Genomic DNA, 19,952 nt, shown 5'->3' with positions numbered 1-19,952 from the left:
CTGGATTCTGCTTCTGATTCTAATGGTAGGCAGCAGAGACAAACCATCAAATTAAGTCAGCTTTGGGAATATCCCCTCACTGCCCTGGGTGGTTCTCAGGCTAGGTTTATCCAAGAGTGTTTTGGGAGAAGGTTTTGTTTTCCTGCCAGCCTGTAAATTGTTAAGGCTGAAGAGGCATTGCGCCTTTGATCCTCTGCCTATATTTTAGAATTTTCATCCGGAAAAATGGCACTATCACTCAAACACATTGGGATTGAGTCTCCCAGTTTCCTAACACACATTTATTCAGCTGAATATTTGGCCACCATAGTGCAACATCCATTTCCAGAGCTGTGAGCAATCTGCGGGAGGAACACAGCAGGTCGGGCAGCATCTTTGGGGAGCAGTGCACGGCGTGGAGTTCAGTGGTTAGCACAACACTTTACAGAACAGGCATCCGGGTTCGGTTCCCGCTGCTGTCTGAATAATGTTTGTTCATTCTTGCTGTGACCGTCTGGGTTTCTTACAGGTGCTCCAGCTTCCTCCCACATTAATTGTTCAGTGTAAATTGTCCCGTGATTAGGCCAGGGTTAAATCAGGGGATGGCTGGGCTGTGTGTGTTGGAAGGCCAGAAGGGCATGTTCTGTGTTGTATCCCAATAAATAAATAAAATGATTCTATTATTGTTATTTAATAAAAATAATCACCAATCTGGAAAATTTACAAAGAAAAATAAGAACTGAAAGGACAAATTTTAGTAAACTGTACACTCAAACGTGCTTAGAATAACACTCCCTTAAAGGAAGAGGAATAACAGTGATAAGGATTTACACAACAATCATATAAAACTTCCAAGGATATACTTTCATCATTGAAAAGAGGATTCAGCACTCCATGTGGACATATGAAATTCTGATAAGAAGTATCTTAATCTTAAATGAAAGCACAACCCAGAAAAGTGCAGTGATTATCACTACAGAAGAAAATATTAAACAGCGGAAGAGCATGGCCCTGCATAAAAGACATCCCTACGATCTGAGCAGACAAGACCGACAGAAGCATTGAACACCTGACTCAGAGTTGGAGACCTCTTCTCAGAAATAGAGGGGTTCCTTGTGGCAACGCTAGACCAAGTAGTTAACACAAAAAAAATCAAATATTTTTCATATAAGATCAACAGATATAAGATGATCCATGCAGAATATTTCAAAAGAAACCAGAAACAATCCAACACATTTCAGGATCCTGCAGCAGCTTAACTCAATCTGATTACTTACACAGGCACAATCAAGTGACAAACGTCATTCACCAAAATCTTGCTTTAAAATACAAACTCATAAAAGATATCGCAACTTATTATAAATACATGCCTAATCCAGTTTTACAGTCAGATTCCCACAAATTACATTATGGCTGATATGATTATTACAGTTAAGACAATTCGTAATAACCATCCAGATGTAATATTACATGATAAACAAGCAAGAACAACTTACTTAATAGATTTAGCTGTTTTAAATGTGCACAACATACAGAAATCAATAAGTAAAAAAAAACACCAGAAGTATGCTGCATTAAAAGAGGAAATTGAAAGACTTTGGAACATGAACAGGGTATACATTGACTGAATAGTAATATCTACAACTTGTCATCCCTAAGACACTGCACAATAGCATTAAACAATTAGGTCTACACGGCAATATCTATGTAACTCTTCAGAAAGCCACAGTACTAATCACCACTAGAATAATCCAAAAGTTTCTAGCGCTTGGGAAATTATTGTGCTTTGCTATACCTGTATCTCAGATTTTGCCAGCTTGTGCTGAGAAAAAAAATAAAAATACAATAAAAATAAACAAACAAATAAATAAATAAGCTATAAATATCAAGAACATGAGATCAAGAGTCCTTGATGGTGAGTCCGTAGGTTCTGCAAACAGCTCAGTGATTGGCTGAGTAAAGTTGGATGAAATTATCCTCTCTGGTTCAAGAGTGCAAAGATGAGGAGTAATAAACGTTCCAAAACCTGATGGTGTGTGTCCTGAGGCTCCTGTACCTTCTTCCTTATAGCGAGCAGAGAGCCTGGGCTGGGTAGTGGGATCCCTGCTGATGAATGCTGCTTTCCTATGACAGTACTCTGTAGTTGTGCTCAATGTTAGGGAAGGTTTTACCTGAAATGGACTGGGCCTACATGATGGTCCACCATTGCTGTAGACACAGATATTCTTGAGGACACTTTCTCCTCTTAATTACAAACCGCTCTCTGTGGCTGGACATAGCGGGACCACAAAACCTTGCTCTCGTTATTCATGGAATATAGAACCTTAGAGAATAGTACAGGCGTTTCGATGCATGATGTTCTACTAACATTTTACCCTACTCTAAAATCAATCTCGCCCATCTCTCCCACATAGCCCACCATTTTACTATTATTCATATGCCTATCTAAGATGCTCTTGAATGTATCAAATGTTTCTGCTTCTACCACAGACCCTGGCAGGATATTCCACACACTCACCACCCTCTGCGTAAAGAATTTATCTCTGACAAACCCCCCCCCCCGATACTTTCTTCAAATCACCTTAAAAATCATGTCCCCCTCATGTTAGCCTTTTCTGCCCTGAGAAAAAATCTCTGACTATCCACTTTTATCTATGCCTCTTATCTTCTTGTACACTTCTGGGAGTCCTGAAGAAGGGTCTCAGCCTGAAATATGGGCTCTTTATTCCTCTCCATAGATGCTGCCTGACCTGCTGAGTTCCTCCAGAGTTTCATATGTGTTACTTTGGATTTCAAGCATCAGCAGAACTTTTTGAGTATACCACTCCCTTGAGGCTTGTTCAGGTTTAGGAGGTCCAAGATCAATGTCACTTCTAGAATACAAGTGTAAAGAGGAACAAAATAATTGTTACTCCAGATCTGATGCTGGACAAAAGACACAGAATAAAATAAAGAACACAACAATAAAAACACAATAAATACGAATAGATAATATAGCTTATATATAAATTAAACAAATTAAACAAAGTCCCACACAGAAGGTTAGTTAGGAAGGTTCAATCGTTAGGTATCAATATTGAAGTAGTAAAAATGGATTCAACAGTGGCTGGAGAGTAGTGGTGGATAACTGTTTGTCAGGTTGGAAGACGGTGACTAGTGGTGTGCCTCTGGGATCTGTACGGGGGCCAACGTTGTTTGTCATTTACATTAATGATCTGGATGATGGGATGATAAATTGGATTAGTATGTATGCAGATGATACTAAGATAGATGGTGTTGTGGATAATGAAGTAGGGTTTCAAAGCTTGCAAAGATATTTAGGCCAGTTAGAAGAGTGGGCTAAAAGATAGCAGATGGAGTTTAATGCTGAGAAATGTGAGGTGCTACATTTTGGTAGGGCTAATCAAAATAGGACATATATGGTAAATGGTAGGGCATTGAGGAATGCAGTAGGACAGAGTGATCTAGGAATAATGGTCCATAGTTCCCTGAAGGTGGAATCTCATGTGGATAGGGTGGTGAAGAAAGTCTTTGGTATGCTGGCCTTTATAAATCAGAGCATTGAGTATAGGAGTTGGGATGTAATGTTAAAATTGTACAAGGCATTGGTGAGGCCAAATTTGGAGTATTGTGTACAGTTCTGGTCACCGAATTATAGGAAAGATGTCAACAAAATAGAGAGAGTACAGAGAAGATTTACTAGAATGTTACCTGGGTTTCAGCACCTAAGTTATAGAGAAAGGTTGAACAAATTTGGTCTTTATTCTTTGGAGCGTAGAAGGTTGAGGGGGGGACTTGATAGAGGTATTTAAAATTATGAAGGGGATAGATAGAGTTGACGTGAATAGGCTTTTTCCATTGAGAGTAGGGGAGACTCAAACAAAATGACATGAGTTGAGAGTTAGGGGCAAAAATTTAGGGGTAACCCCAGGGGGAACTTCTTTACTGAGAGTGTGGTAGCTGTGTGAAATGAGATTCCAGTAGAAGTGGTAGAGGCAGGTTCGATATTGTCAATTAAAAAGAAATTGGATAGGTATATGGACAGGAAAGGAATGGAGGGTTATGGGCGGACTGCAGGTCAGTGGGACCAGGTGAGAGTAAGCGTTCCGCACGGACTAGAAGGGCTGAGATGGCCTGTTTCCATGCTGTAATTGTTATATGGTTATAAGTGGAACAAGAGACAAATGAGAAAAATAAAGATGTGAGTTTTGGGGGTTTAATATGAGACTTCATGCTGAGTTAGTGGTCTATTAGGACAGTATATTAGGAAGGTTATTGAACCGAGAGTGAGACAAGGATTCTGGCAAGAATCAGCCCACTGAGCTGTAACCCATTGACAGAAAACTTAACTTCAGAACTGGATAGCTCAATGAAGCCAAGTAGTTCAGTGAATACAGAGCAGAGGGAGTTGTAAATATCAGACTCAACTTTAATATCGCAGGCATAAATATACCATGAAAATTGTGGTTTTGTGGCAGCAATACATTGCAATAGAAAATAATTAAAATCAAAATAAAACTTATGTTAAGAAACATATATGTAAATGATATTAAGTAAGCAATGCATAAAGAGAGCAACAAGGTATGAGGTAGTGTTCAGGAGCCCATTGATCATTCAGAAATCTGATGGCAGAGGGGAAGAAGCTGTCCTTTAAACATTAAGAGCATGTCTTAGCCAGAGGGTGGTGTATCTGTGGAATTTGATTCCACGGGCAGCAGTGGAGGCCAGGTCATTGGGTGTATTTAAGGCAGAGATTGATAGGTATCTGAGTAGTTAGGGCATCAAAGGTTATGGTGAGAAGGTGGGGGAATGGGACTAAAGGGGAGATTGGATCAGCTCATGATGAAATGGCGGAGCAGACTTGATGGGCCGAATGGCCGACATCTTCTCCTTTGTCTTATGGTCTTATGGTCTTCAGGCTCCTGTACTTCTTCCTTGCTGATCGCAATGGGGAGAGAGCATATCCTGGGTATTGGGGCCTTTAGTGTAATGCTACCTTTTTAAGGCTTTACCATTTGATGGTGATTGGATGCTGTGAAGGCTAGTGCCCGCTATTTTTTTTCAATCTGGCCTTGTCTGCGTGTTCTCACTTGTTATATGTGGAAGAATGGCCTTAAACTTCTATTACTGTCTTAATGACAAATAACTAATTAAAGGTGGTATTTTTAAGTGCAGATCAAAGTCAAAGTATGGTGAGGTACAGATACAATGCGAAACCAGACACATAGACTGAGGGAACAACAGATAGCACATTAGTTATACATGAATTATATAACATGTACATTATACAGTAACTGACAGTGAAGAACCAGAAGGTTTTGTGAAACAAGTTATTAGGGCAAAAAATGAAGCACACAGTATGGGGTTTTTATTTCAGAGGATGGTCCTTCAGAAAAAATAACAATTGAAGTAAAAACCTTTGAATTCAAGATAATAAAAGAAACAAAAAGAAACTCAACTCAATCATTGAAAACGTATGAGGAGAGAAACAGAATTAGAGCTTTAATGCTAAGATTCATCTTCAGGATGGGGGGAAATGAAAAATTTTAAGATGCATTGGGGGTTTGAGAGCAGGGCGATGGATAGAAGGTCGAAAGAAGGGTGATTGGTGGAGGGGAGGGGAAGGAGAGAAGCATGAGAGGAGGGGATGTTAAGAGAAGGTGATGATGGATGGAGAAGGTGATTGTGGAAAGGATTATTGGTGGACAGTGTGATTGCTGGAAAGGGTGATTGGTGCAGAGGGTGATGGGTGGAGGGGTGATGAGTGAGAGGTTGATGGGTGAGAGGGTGATGGGTGGAGATGAGGGGTGGCAGACTGACGGGTGGAGATGGAGGTGGGTGTAGAGATTGATTGGCGGAGGTTGTGATTACTAGAGGGGGTGGTGGTGGAGAGGATGATTAGTGGAGAGAGTGATGGATGGAAAGGGTGATGGTGGTGGGGTAATGTTGGAGGGGATGATGGTGGAGGGGATGATGGTGGAAGGGGTGTTGGTGCAATAGAAAATGTGTGTGATGGGAGACCAGATGTTTGGGCTTTGATTTCTTCAGTTACTGATTTCATTGGATGAAAAGAAATCAGTGAACTCATGAATCCACTCGGCCTTGAATAGTGACCCCCCCCCCAGATGTTGGAACTTTATAGTGTGGTCATAGAGCACTGTGCAGTTCAGCACAGGAACAGGCTCACTGGCCCATCCAAAATAATCACACTCTGTCTGCACAGGGTCCATACACTGTACATCCCTTCTCTGCAGACCAAGTGTGTCTGTAAATCCCTCCTAAATAAGTTCCGCCACTTCCTCTGACAGCATGTTCCAGACACCCACCATTGTCTTATTACAACACATGCCCACACACCTCCTTTTAACTTTCCCCCTCTCACCTGAATGCAATTCCCTATAGTTTATGATTTTTTCCACCCTGGGAAAAGATTCTGAACTTTCTAACCTATCTATGCCTTTATAAACCTCTATCTGGTCTCCCGTCAGCCTCTGACACACAAGAGAAAACAATCAAGGTTTGTCCAGCTGCTCCTTATAGTTCATGCCCCAAAACCTCCTCTGAACCCTCTCCAGTGCCAGCACATCTTTTCTTCAATGAGGAGCCAAACAGTTCACATACTCAAGGTGAGGCCTCACCAGTGCCTTATACAGCCTCAGCTCTTGAAATGAATGCTAACATTGCATTTGCCTTCCTCACCACTAGCTCTACCTGCAAGTTAACCTTTAGGATATTCTGAGTAAGAACTCTCAAGTCAGATCTCAGATTTTTGGATTTTCTCCCCATTTAGAAAGTAATCAGCACATTTATTTCTACTAGCAAAGTGCATGATCATGCATTTTCCAACATTGTGTTTCATTTGCCACTCTCTTGCCCTTTCTCCTAATCTATCAATGTCTTTCTGCAGTCTTCCTGTTTCATCAACACTACCTGCCCCACCACCAATCTTTGGATCATCTGTGAAAACCTGGCAACAAAGCCATGTATTCCATCATCTAACTCATTGATATACAGTTTAAAAAGAAGTGGTCCCAACACCAGTCCTGTGGAACATTACTAGTTTCTGGCAGCCAACTGGAAAAGGATCCTTTTATTCCCATTACCTGCCTCCTACCAATCGGTCAATGCTCTAACCATGTCTGTAACTTTACTGTAATACCATGGGCTTTTCACTTGGTAAGCAGCTTCATGTGTGGCACCTTGTCAAAGGCCTTCAAAAAGTCCAAATAGATATCATCCACTGCATCCCCTTTATCTATCCTTTGTGTAATCCCCTCAAAGAATTTTATACCTGGACCACAGCTCTCCATATCCCTGCCATCCATGTACTTATCCAAATGTCCCTTAAATGTTGGAATCAAATTAGGATCCATCACTTCCACTGGCAGCTTGTTCCACATTCTCACGAGCCTCTGTGTGAAGAAGTTCCCCTTAAACATTTTACCTTTCACACTTGACCTATGACTTCTAGTTCTTATTTCAACCAACCTCAGTGGAAAAAGCCTGCTTGCATTTACCCCATCTATACCCTTTGTAATTTTGTATACCTCCATCAAATCTCCACTTAATCCCTTTTATTTGATGGAATACAGCCCCAAGCAACTCAACCTTTTCCAATAACTCAGCTCCTCAAGTCCTGGCGACATCCTTTTACCTTGTGTAAGCCGTAGGGAGTTCTTGCTTCCTGTGTTCCTCTTGGCTCTGATTATCCTTGTGACTGCTGGCTTCATCTCTCAATGGTTCTCTGTAGGTTAACAAGGTGCATATCATAAATGGTTATCTGAAGTTAGATTTAAAATAAAATGGCAGGTGACAAATAACCAACATACATTTACATTGCTGTTTTATCATGGAAATCATTAAATGTTATAACTTAGACAGGGGCTTTTATCATCATGTAAATCTACTTCTATTCCCACACCTGTTCCACAGAGCTTTTAATTTTTTTTCTTTTTTTTCAATTTTCATTAAGCAGATGAATGTCACAGTGGGGAGCAAAGTAATTAAAGGCTTTCACAACACTAAGGTATTGTTAAAAAGACAGTCTTAATGAAGGCTTCAGAGCAATTAAAGCGGGTTTATTTTAGGATAGTTGCAGAGAACAAAGGAACAAAGAATAGTTCACTTCCATGGAGGAGGGAAGCTGAGCAGTTGGAGAAACCGAACGAAGACAGAAACCAGCAGTAATAGTCTGTATCCAGGCAATGAGAGAAATGGACTTAATCTTCTGGGTTGATGAACTTTTGTCAGACAACCTGAACTATTAATGCAGTGGTTTTGTGCCAAATTGTTCGTTATGCCATGCGCTTTCTGTGCCTATGATTGTTCTTGGCAAAATTTTCTACAGAAGTAATTTGCCATTGCCTTCTTCTGGACAGTGGGCTTACAAGCTGGGTGACACCAGCCATTATCAAAACTCTTCAGAAGTTGTCTACCTGGTGTCAGTGGTCACATAACCAGGACGTGATATGCGTCAGCTGCAAATATGACCATCCACTACCTGCTCCCATGGCTTCACATGACCTTGATCATGGAGTTAAGCAGGAGCTACACCTTTTCCAAGGGTGACCTATAGGCTAGCAGGGGGAATAAGTGTCTTACACCTCCTACAATAGAGACGCATTTCACCCTTTCATCTGAACCCCATGTATATCCCTTGTCATATCATTTAATAGATTAATTGGTCATTGTAAGTTGTCTGTGGTTAGACTAGAGGTAAATCAAGGGTTGCTGGAGGTGCAGCTTAGAGGGCCAGAGGTCCTGTTCCATGCTGTATCGTGCGTGGAACAAGTAAATAAATAAATAAACAAACAAACTAATGAATAAATTCGGGAAATTGGGACTAACTGGGTGAGTGTTGTGGTTGGCCTGAACTGGTTGGACTGAAGGGCCTGTATTTGTGCCATATTACTCTATCACACTATGATTCTTACCAGAGTCTGGTCAGCCAGCATTTGTGCAGAGAGAAACCGAGTTAACATTTTGGGTTGAAGACCTTCTATCAGAACTGAAACACTTTATTCAGATTTTCATCATTTACATTCTTTCTTCATTTTCAAAGTAACTGCTATTTTTTGCTGGATTACTTCAGTGGAATTGTGCAAATGTTAGGGATACGGTACGGTAAGATGTAATGAGCCCACCCTGGGTCATTACACCCAAGTGACCAACTAAACTATTAATCCATACGTCTTTGGAATGTGGGAGGAAACTGGAGCATCCAGAGGAAATCAAGGGAGTCACAGGGAGAAAACAGCAACTCTGTAAAGACTGTGATAGGAACTGAACCTGGGTCGTTGGTGCTCTACACTACCATGCCATCCCCAAGGAGTACTGGTCTTTGCTCAGCTGTGTCACTTCACTTGTTCTGCTTAAAAATTGGGAATCCATTTTCTTGTACAGTTATGCAGTACATCACATGAAATTTGGATCCCTTTTTTACTTTACAATCTCACTGGCCTTTGCTGCGAAGTACACACTTTTTCATATCAGGAGGAACAATATTGCAAATTGCATCAAAGATTTATTTTTACTGTGAAAAATGAAAGTCTAACACCGAGAACAGCATGGTTGCAGAGGCAGGTACATTGCGAACATTTAAGAGACTCTTTGATAAGCACATGGATGAAAGAGAAATGGAGGGCTATAGAGGGGGGAAGGGTTAGATTAATCTTAGAGTAGGTTAAAGGTTGGCACAACATTGTGGGCCAAAGCACCTGTACTGTGCTGTAATGTTCTATATTCTAAACTTGGTTAAACCCAAAGATGGGGAATAAAAACCAGAAGACATAGGTTTGAGGTGAGGTGAGAGAGACGTAATGATGTCACAACCATGGATTTGGTAGTGCAGCAGATACGGCAGTTGCTCTTATAAATAAGCACGTGACATCTAGTTATTATTTCATTGTGTTGGTATTTAACTCCATTCTTTTCATCATAGCGCTTGTCGAGACTTGAGCAAAGCACAGCAATGCTTCGCTGCTGGTTCGCATTTGGCCTTGCCTGAGAAATTGGACTGTCGAGTCAACTGACTCTGAAGACTAGCGGTATTCATTTTATATTTAATTATTTCCTTCAGTTGCAGTGTTGGCTTCATTTTCCATTTGGGAGTTTTAGTTAATGGCCCTATTTGGCCTAGTGATGATTGCTTTCATCTCCCTGTTAACTCTGTTCACATTAAAGTCTGTGAACTAACGACATACTTCAGTGTCTCTCACTCACACTTGGGCCATATCCAAACCCGCTGACAAATACATACCTGAAGGGCTACCCTTTCAGCAGGTGACTGCTTGGTATACAGAAGGAGGTGCCAGTAGAAATAGCTGAGAAGTACTTTAATAACACTTACAAGACACTTGGACAGTTATTGTACACACAGTAGATAGGAAATGTTTAGAGCAGTGGTTCCCAACCTGGGGTCCACAGAGCCCATGGTTAATAGTCCTGGTTTGTGATGTAAAAAAGGTTGGGAAGTCCTGGTTAAGAGGGTTATGGGCAAAATGGGGGCAACTAAGATTAGCTTAGATGATTGATGTGGATGAATTGAGCCAAAGTACTTAATTTGATGCCATTAGATGATGAGATGATAAGACATAAACGCAGAATTAGGCAATTCTGCCCATCCAGTCAGCTCCACCATTTCATCATGGCTGATTATTATCCCTTTCAAACCCATTCTCCTGCCTTTTCTCTGTAACCTTTAATGCCCTGAATAAGCAAAAACCTTTCAATGGTGTTTATCCTATGTTCATGTTCTATGGTCTCTGTTAAAGAAACTGCGCTCCTTTTTATGTCCGTCTAAATTTCCATATCCATATGGATATTTACTGTACTTTATTCTCCAGATTCATGCAAATGATAACGGTAAATAAAGTTAATCCTTTCCCAGGAGCCAACCTGATTGACAGTCTTATCATCCAATCAAATGTGAAGGGCTTTCGAGCGCAGTGGATCTAATCTGGTGCCGGGGGGGGGGGGGGGGGTGGGGGGCAGTTTATGTCCTGCTGGAAGCCGAGGATTCAATCCTACCAAATAAAAAAAATCTTATAAAGTTGCAAGTCTGAGAACTGTGAGAATTTTAGAAAGCAGCACAGGATGATAAAAGAAATCGATAAAAGGAGAGAAAATTAAATCTGACTGAAAACTGGCAAGTGATATAATAATAGATTTTGTAAGCCTCTACAAGTAGAAGGATAAGATTAGTGAAAAAGCGCCAGTTTGCTGGGACAAGGACACCTACTGTGTATTTGCCTTTATTTGGATCAGCTGCATTTGTAGCCTTTTCCTTTCAGGGATAGTGAATGCATCTTTCAAAATTCCTGAGGTGCCTGTAGCTCAGGAAGATGGAACAATTTGAATTGAACTGAATTGAATTGAATTGACTTTATTTCTTACATTCTTCACATACATGAGGAGTAAAAATCTTTACGTTACACCTCCATCTAAATGTGCAATATGCATCTAAACAGTAATTTTAATAAATAGAACTGTCAATGAAATATCGAGTACACTCAAATCAGCATGAGTTCATCAGTCTGATGACCTGGTGGAAGAAGCTGTCCCGGAGCCTGTTGGTTCTGGCGTTTATGCTGCGGTACCGTTTCCCGGATGTTAACAGCTGGGATAGATTGTGGTTGGGGTGACTTGGGTCCTCAGTGATCCTCTGGGCCTTTTTTACACATCGTCCTTGTAAATGTCCTGAATCATGGGAAGTTCACAACTACAGATGCGCTGGGCTGTCCACACCACTCTCTGCAGAATCCTGTGATGAGGGAGGTACAGTTCTTATACCAGGCAGTGATTAGGCCAGTCAAGATGCTCTCAATTATGCCCCTGTAGAATGTCCTTAGGATTTGGGGGCCCATACCAAGCTTCCTCAACCGTCTGGGGTGAAAGAGGCATTGTTGTGCACAGACCATGTGAGATCCTTGGTGATGCGGATGCCGAGGAAGTTGAAGCAGTTCACCCTCTCAACCTCAGGTCCATTGATGTCAATAGGGGTTAGCTGTCTTCATTCCTCCTGTAATCCACAACCAGCTCCTTTGTTTTTGAGACATTGAGGGAGAGGTTGTTTTCTTGACACCACTGTGTCAGAGATGACTTCTTCCCTGTAGACCACCTCATTATTGGTTGAGATAAGGCCAATCAATGTAGTGTCATCGGCAAATTTAATTAGTAGACTGGAGCTGTGCATGGCGATACAGTCATGGATATCCAATGAGTAAAGGAGGGGATTCAGAATGGAAAGTGAGAGAGAACAGAATGATAATCTGTTCATCAATTTGGGTGAAGAAAAGCAATAAGATGGCATCAAGTGTAACCCAGTTTCAAACGGCTGCATGATGAACGAATATCACTGGTGCCACGATAATGTAATGGTTAGTATGATAATATTACAGCTCAGGGCGTCAGAGTTCAGAGTTCAATTCCAGCATTCTCTGTAAGAAAGTTTCTTTATTCTTCTTCTTTGTGCATGGGTTTTTTCCGGATGCTTCATTTTCTCCCATAGTCCTGTTAACTTAATAATGGTAAATGTGCGAATTGGTAGGTTAACTGATCATAGAAAATAGTCCTGTGGTTAGGCTATGTTTAAATCACAGAGTGAAGATAACAGTCAAACATGCAGACCCAAAAAACCCAGTACAGCCCAAGTCCCTGAGTGGAATGACCTGAAGATTGATGATTCACGGGATGTTGTCTTGGAACCATGTTTCTGCAAAGAACAAACCCACAGCTCTTCCTCACTTTGCGCTGTTGCAGCAGCAGCTGAATGGAACCCAGCTTGTCTTCCACTGAGTGAAGACTGGAAAGCAGCATGGACAGGATGGGGCCGCCTCCAGCCCAGCACAGGCACTCACTGTGCCATGCATTAAATCTCTGATCGCTCACAAAGAAAAGCCATCCCCCGCTAATCTTCTCTGCAACCGAAACTGCCCACACATCCTTAAATTCCATCGCCCACCTCCACAACAGGTACAATTAAACTACCAACCAACTTTTGGACAGACATTGTCTTTTTCCAAGGCTGGTTAAAAACTAGTAATAGAGGACATCCTTTCAAGGTGAGTGGAAGAAAGTTTACAGGAGATGTCAGAGGTAGGTTTCTCACGCAGAGAATGGCAGATAATCTCTGAACATATTCAGTCGTGGCATAGTAGCATAGTTGTTAGCAAAACCATTTACAGTAGTGGCGACCCTGGTTCAATTCCCACCACTGCCTGTAAGGAGTTTGTAAGTTTTCCTCCAAGACTGTGGGTTTCCTCAAGGTGCTCTGGTTTCCTCCCACAATCCAAAGATGTACTAGTTAGAAGTCTCATCGGTCATTGTAAATTGTTCTGTGATTAGGCTAGGATTAAATCAGGGATTGCTGGCCAGTGGGGCTTGGATGGCTGGAACGACCCTCTCAATGTTGTATATCAATAGATTTTTTTTAAAGTCAATGCCTCAAGAAGGCAGCATCCATCTCTAAGGACGCACACCATCCAACAAAAGCCCTCTTCTCATTGCTGCCATCATGGAGGAGTTACAAGACCCAAAAGGCACGCACTTAACATTTTAGGGACCGTGCCTTTTCCTCCACCATCAGATTTCTGAATAGTCCATAAACCCATGAACGCCACCCCATTGTTCCTGTCTTGCTCGATTTATTGGAACATAATAAGTTTTATGAATTACCCTGTGCTGCTGCCACAAAGCACGTGTTCCACAACACATGTCAGTGATAATTCAGTTGAAGTTTATTATCATTCAACCGTATACATCTAAATGAAATAGTATTCCTCAGACACCAAGGTGCGAAACACAGTGCATGTATCATGTACAGTGCATAAAATAATATTAACACAGTAATATAGACGGATAATAAAAAAGCATTTGTCAATGTTAAAAGTGCCTATTAGACACATAGTTAAATATATAATAATGTACTGCAAATGTACTGACAGTGATGAAATGCTTTACCAGAAGACCACAGTCTGTGTGGATTGGTGATAACCAATTTGATAACCAAGTGTTGCTGACGTTCAACATTGGTGTACCTCAGGGGTGTGAGCTTAGCCCACAGCTCTACTCTCTGTATACACATGACTGTGTAGCTAGGCACAGCTCAAATACCATCTATAAATTTGCTGACAATACAAAAATTGTTGGTGGAATCTCAAGTGGTGGCAAGAGGGCGTACAGGAGTGAGATATGCCAACTAGTCGAGTGGTGCCACAGCAACAACCTGGCACTCAACGTCAGTAAGACGAAAGAGCTGATTGTGGACTTCCGGAAGGGTAAGACAAAGGAACACATATCAATCCTGATAGAGTCCATTCAGGAATCGGATGGCAGAGGGGAAGAAGCAGTTCCTGAATCGCTGAGTGTGTGCCTTCAGGCTTCTGTGTCTCCTACCTGATGGTAACAGTGAGAAAAGGGCATGCCCTGGGTGCTGGAGGTCATTAATAATGGATACAGCCTTACTGAGACACCACTCCCTGAAGATGCCCTGGATACTTTGTAGGCTAGTACCCAAGATGGAGCCGACTAGATTTACAACATTCCGCAGCTTCTCTCGGTCCTGTGCTGTAGCCCCTCCATACCAGACAGTGATGCAGCCTGTCAGAATGCTCTCCATGGTACAACTATAGAAGTTTTTGAGTGTATTTGTTGACATGCCAAATCTCGACAAACTCCTAATGAATTATAGCTGCCGTCTGGTCTTCTTGATAACTACATCATTATGTTGGGACCAGGTTTGATTCTCAGAGATCTTGTCATCCAGGGACTTTGAGCTGCTAACTCTCTCCACTTCTGATCCTTCTATGAGGATTGGAAAGTGTTCCTTCGTCTTACTTTCCTGAAGTCCACAATCAACTCTTTCATCTTACTGACGTTGAGTGCCAGGTTGTTGCTGTGGCACCACTCCACTAGTTGGCATATCTCACTCCTGTATGCCCTCTCATCACCACCTGAGACTCTATCAACAATGGTTGAATTGCCAACCAATTTATAGATGGTATTTGAGCTTTGCCTAGCCACACAGTCATGTGCATATAGAGAGTAGAGCAGTGGGCTAAGCACACACCCCTGAGGTGAGCCAGTGTTGATTGTCAGCGAGGAGTATATGTTATCACCAATCCACACAGATTGTGGTCTTCCCGTTAGGAAGTCAAGGGTCCAATTGCAGAGGGAGGTACAGAGACCCAGGTTCTGCAACTTCTCAATCAGGATTGTGGGAATGATGGTCTTAAATGCTGAGCTATAGACGATGAACAGCATCCTGACGTACGTGTTTGTGCTGTCTAGGTGGTCTAAAGCCGTGTGAAGAGCCATTGAAATTGCATCTGCCGTTGACCTATTGTGGCGATGGGCAAATTGCAATGGATCCAATTCCTTACTGAGGCAGGAGTTCAGTCTAGTCATGACCAACCTCTCAAAGCATTTCATCACAGTAGATGTGAGTGCTACTGGGTGATAGTCATTAAGGCAGCCCACATTATTCTTCTTAGGCATTGATGTAATTGTTACCTTTTTGGAGCAACTGGAAACTTTTACCCGTAGCAGTGAGAGGTTGAAATTGTCCTTGAGTGCTCCTGCTAGTTGGTTGGCACAGGTTTTCAGAGCCTTACCAGGCACTCCATTTGGATCTTCTGCATTACGAGGCTTCACTCTCTAAAGACAGTCTAACGTCGGCCTCCAAAACGGAGATCACAGGGTGATCAGCTGGAGCAGGGATCTTCACAACGGTAGTTGTATTCTCCCTCCCAAAGTGGGCATAGAAGTCATTGAGATCATCTGGTAGTGAAGTATCACTACCATTCAGGCTATTGGGTTTTGCTTTGTAGGAAGTAATGTCTTGCAGACCCTGCCAGAGTTGCCGAGCATCCAGTGTTGTCTCCAACCTCATTTGAAATTGTCTCTTCACCCTTGAAGTAGCCCTCCACATATTATACCTGGTTTCCAGGTACAGGCCTGGGTCTCCAGACTTGAATGCCACAGATCTAGCCTTCAGCAGACGATGTACCTCCTGGTTCATCCACAGCTTTTGGTTTGGGAATGTTCAGTAAGACTTTGTGGGTACACACTCAGCCATACAGGTTTTAATGAAGTCCATAACAATTGCAGCATGCAGTACTCATCCAGGTTCAAAATGAATCCCTGAATACAGTGCAGTCCACCAATTCAAAGCAGTCCTGTGGGCATACCTGTGTTTCCCTTGTTCATACCTTCTTCATCCTCACTGCTAGTGCTGCGGTCTTCAGTCTCTGCCTATAGTCAGGAAGTAGAAGTAGAGACAGATGATCAGAGGGTGTGGAATAGCATGGTAGATATTTTTGATTCGGTTGAACCAGTCTGACCAATCTCCTCTGACCTACCCAATTAACAAGGCAGTTTTGCACTGAGAGCTGCTGCTTATTGGATGATTCTTGTTCCTCGCACCATTCTCTGTAACCTCCAGAGCCTACTGTGTGCAAATATCCCAGGAGATCAGCAGTTTCTGAGATACTCAAACCACACCTAGCAGCAACAGCCGTTCCACAATTTGTCACAAAACTGACCCTCTTGACCATGTCTTTATGCATTGATTTGCTATATGATTGGCTGATTAAATACTTGCATTAACGAGCACATGTACTGCATAAAGTGGCCACAGAGTGTAAAGTAGAGACAAATAAATATTGGAAAGATTGAGGAAATGAGGGGTACAGGGAACTGGCTTAGAAGAAGAGTTGCGGCCAACTATATCAAATACTACAAGGAAATGTGAGACAGGTTTGAAGGGCTGACTGGTATTCTGCACCTCCTATGTTCTTTTGTGCTTGTGGATAAAAAGTTCATTACTGAGGTTACCCCTCAGTTTCAAGCTATAAAGTTCGTTTAATTATCATTCAACCATACATAAATACAGCCAATCAAAACAGCATTCTTCCAGGGTCAAGGTGCAAAACACATTACTAACAGCACACACATAAGACCATAAGACATGGGAACAGAATTAAGCAATTTGTCCCATCAAGCGTGCTCCACCATTACAATTTTCCTCTCAGCCCCAATCTCCTGTGTTCTCCCCATATCCCTTTCTGCCCTGACTAGTCGAGGATCTATCAACCTCTGCCTTAATTATACATAAGCACTTGGCTTCTACAGTTGCCTGTCGCAAAGAATTCCACAGATCCACCACTCTATGGCTAATGAAATTCTTCCGCATCTCTGTTCTAAAGGGATGCCCTCTATTCTAAGATAGTGACCTCTCATCTTAGACTCTACCACCAAAGGAAACATCCTCTTCACATCCATTTTCTCAAGGCCTTTCAGCATGCGATACGATTCAGTTAGGTCATCCCTCATTCTTCTAAATTCTAGTGAATACAGGCCCAGAGCTATTAAATACTCCTCATATGACAAGCGAGAATTCTAGGATTCAATCCTAGAATCATTTTTGTGAAACTCCTTTGAACCCTTTCCAGTTTCAGCACAGCCTTTCTAAGGTAAAGGGCCCAAAACTGCTTGTAATACTCCAAGTGAGACGTTACCAGTACTTTATAAAGGCCCTACATTACATCCTTTCTTTTATATTCCTCTTGAATTAAGTGCTAATATCACATTTGCCTTCCTCACCATCGACTCAACCTGCAAATTAATCTTTGAGAAATCCCGCACAAGGACTCCCGAATCCCGCACCAGAACTCCCGAATCCCGCACAAGGACTTCCACATCTCTTTGCGCATCCAATTTTTGTATTTTTTCTCCATTTAGGAAATAGCCATCCCTTTCAGTTCTCCCTCCAAAATGCATGACTGTACACTTCCCGATTCTGTTTTCCATCAGCCACTTCTCCATCCATGCTTCTAATGTGTCTAAGTCCTTCGGCAGCCTCTCTACTTCCTTAGAACTACTTGCCCCTCTGTCTATCTTTATATTGCCTGCAAGCTTTGCAACAAAGCCATCTATTCCTTCATCCAAATCAATAATGTAAAACGTGAAAAGAATTGATCCCAACACAAACCCCTGTGGAACATGATTAGTCACTGGTAGCCAACCAGCAAAAGCTCCCTTTATTCCCACTATTTCCCTCCTGCCAATCAGCCACTGCTTTATCCATGCTAAAATCTTTCCTTTAATGCCATGTGCTTGTAGCTTGTTAAGCAGCCTCATTTATGTCTCCTTTCAAAGTCCTTCTGAAAATCCAAATACACAACATCAACCTTTGTCTATCCTGATTGTTATTTCTTCAAAGAATTCCGAAAGTTTTGTCAGGCAAGATCTTCCCATGAGGAAACCATTCTGACTACCACTTATTTTATCATGGGCCTCCAAGTACCCTCAGATTTCATACTTAATAATCAACTCCAACATCTTCTCAACCGCTGAGGTCAGAGTAACTGGCCTATAGTTTCCTTACTTCTGCCTCCCTCATTTCCTGTAGATTGGAGTGATCTTTGCAAATTTCTAGTCTTCTGGTACCATTTCAGAATCCAGTGACTCTTAAAAGATCATTACTAATACCTTCACAATCTCTTAAGACACCTCTTTCAGAACACTAGGGTGTATGCCATCTGGTCCACGTGACTTAACTAACTTCAGACCTTTCAGTTTCCCAAGAACCTTCTCTCTACTAGTGGTAACTTCACACACCTCATGACCCTGATACCTGGAACTTCTAACAAGCTGTTAGTGTCTTCCACGGTGAAGACTGATGCAAAATACTTATTCAGTTCATCTGCTATTTCATTATCCCTGATTACTACCTCTCCAGAATCATTTCCAGTAGTCCAATATCCACTCTTGCATCTCTTTTATACATCAGGTATCTGAAGAAACTTTTAGTATCCTCTTTAATATTGTTGGCTAGCTTACTTTTGGATTCCATATTTACCTTCTTAATTACTTTTTAGTTGAATTCTGTTGGTTTTTAAAAGCTTCCCAATCCTCTAACTTCCCACTAAATTTTGCTCAATTAAATGTCCTCTCTTGGGCTTTTACATTGGCTTTGACTTCTCTTGTTAGCCACAGTCATGTCATCTTGCCTTTAGAACACTTCTGTCTCTTTGGGATGTACATATCATGTGCCTTCCAAATTGCTTCCAGAAATTCCGACGTTGGTGCTCTGCCATTTCCCTGCCAGTATTCTTTTCCAATCAATTCTGACCAACTCCTCTTTCTATGTAATTCCCTTTAGATTGTCCCTCTCAAATTTCTTGGTGAATTCGATCATATTATGGCCACTTGCCCCTTAGGGTTCTTTTTCATTTAGCTCTCTAACCCATTCCGGTTCATTGAACAACATACAATCCAGAATAATTGATCCCCAAATGGGCTGAGCCATGAGCTGCTTTACAAAGCCGTCTCGCAGGCACTCTAGAAATACCCCCTCTTGGAACCCAGCACCAACCTGATTTTCCCAATCTACTTGCATATTGAAATCCCCCATGGCATTACGTACCGGACATAGCACATGGTGCAAATAGTAGAAATGGTTATGATTCAGAAAAAAATATACACAGTCACAATGCAGAAATAATTTAGCCCAAGTCTCCATGTGTCTTAACTGTCAATATATGGTATGTTGTCCTGGTCCAGCTTATTCACCACCAAGTGAACACTGGATGGCAACACTGAGCAACCACTGGAGGGCAGCACCAAGCGAACACTGGAGACAATGTCCCTCTTTATTTTACAGGTATGTCATTGCTCTAAACAGGAAATTTTTACATGGCCTGAAAACTGCACGTCACTTTAAGTAGATGGTGTTCACTTTCAGCCGACCGTCTGTTTATTAACAATGAGCTATCACTTCTGTTCTGTGTTTACCGTTTCAAGTGTTGAAACTTGAAACACCCTCAAGGTAAATACAGTGAAGCTGTGAAATATTTCAAAGTAAAGGTTGTAGTACATTTATTATTTAGAAAACTTATAGGTTATATTCATTTACACATAAGGGTTAACTATATTAACGCAGGTTTCAAAAGAGTGTTAACATTATATAAAAG

General features: G+C 41.7%; 1 long non-coding RNA gene across 1 annotated transcript in view; it reads right to left on the bottom strand.

The window, feature by feature from the left end:
• Positions 1–308: 308 nt before the first annotated feature.
• Positions 309–19,952, bottom strand: part of LOC132397698 (uncharacterized) — a 54,883-nt gene continuing 35,239 nt past the window's right edge. Inside the window, exons 2-3 of the long non-coding RNA XR_009513415.1 lie at positions 7,634–7,723; positions 309–2,852 (exon numbers count right to left, since the gene is read on the bottom strand). This is a non-coding gene — a long non-coding RNA (uncharacterized LOC132397698). The remainder of the gene's footprint in view (positions 2,853–7,633; positions 7,724–19,952) is intronic.

Source organism: Hypanus sabinus, chromosome 8 (genome assembly GCF_030144855.1).
Source record: "Hypanus sabinus isolate sHypSab1 chromosome 8, sHypSab1.hap1, whole genome shotgun sequence".
Lineage (NCBI taxonomy): Eukaryota > Metazoa > Chordata > Chondrichthyes > Myliobatiformes > Dasyatidae > Hypanus > Hypanus sabinus.
The sequence above is the reverse complement of the archived record's forward strand: the minus strand, read 5'-3'. Positions and strand labels throughout refer to the sequence as shown.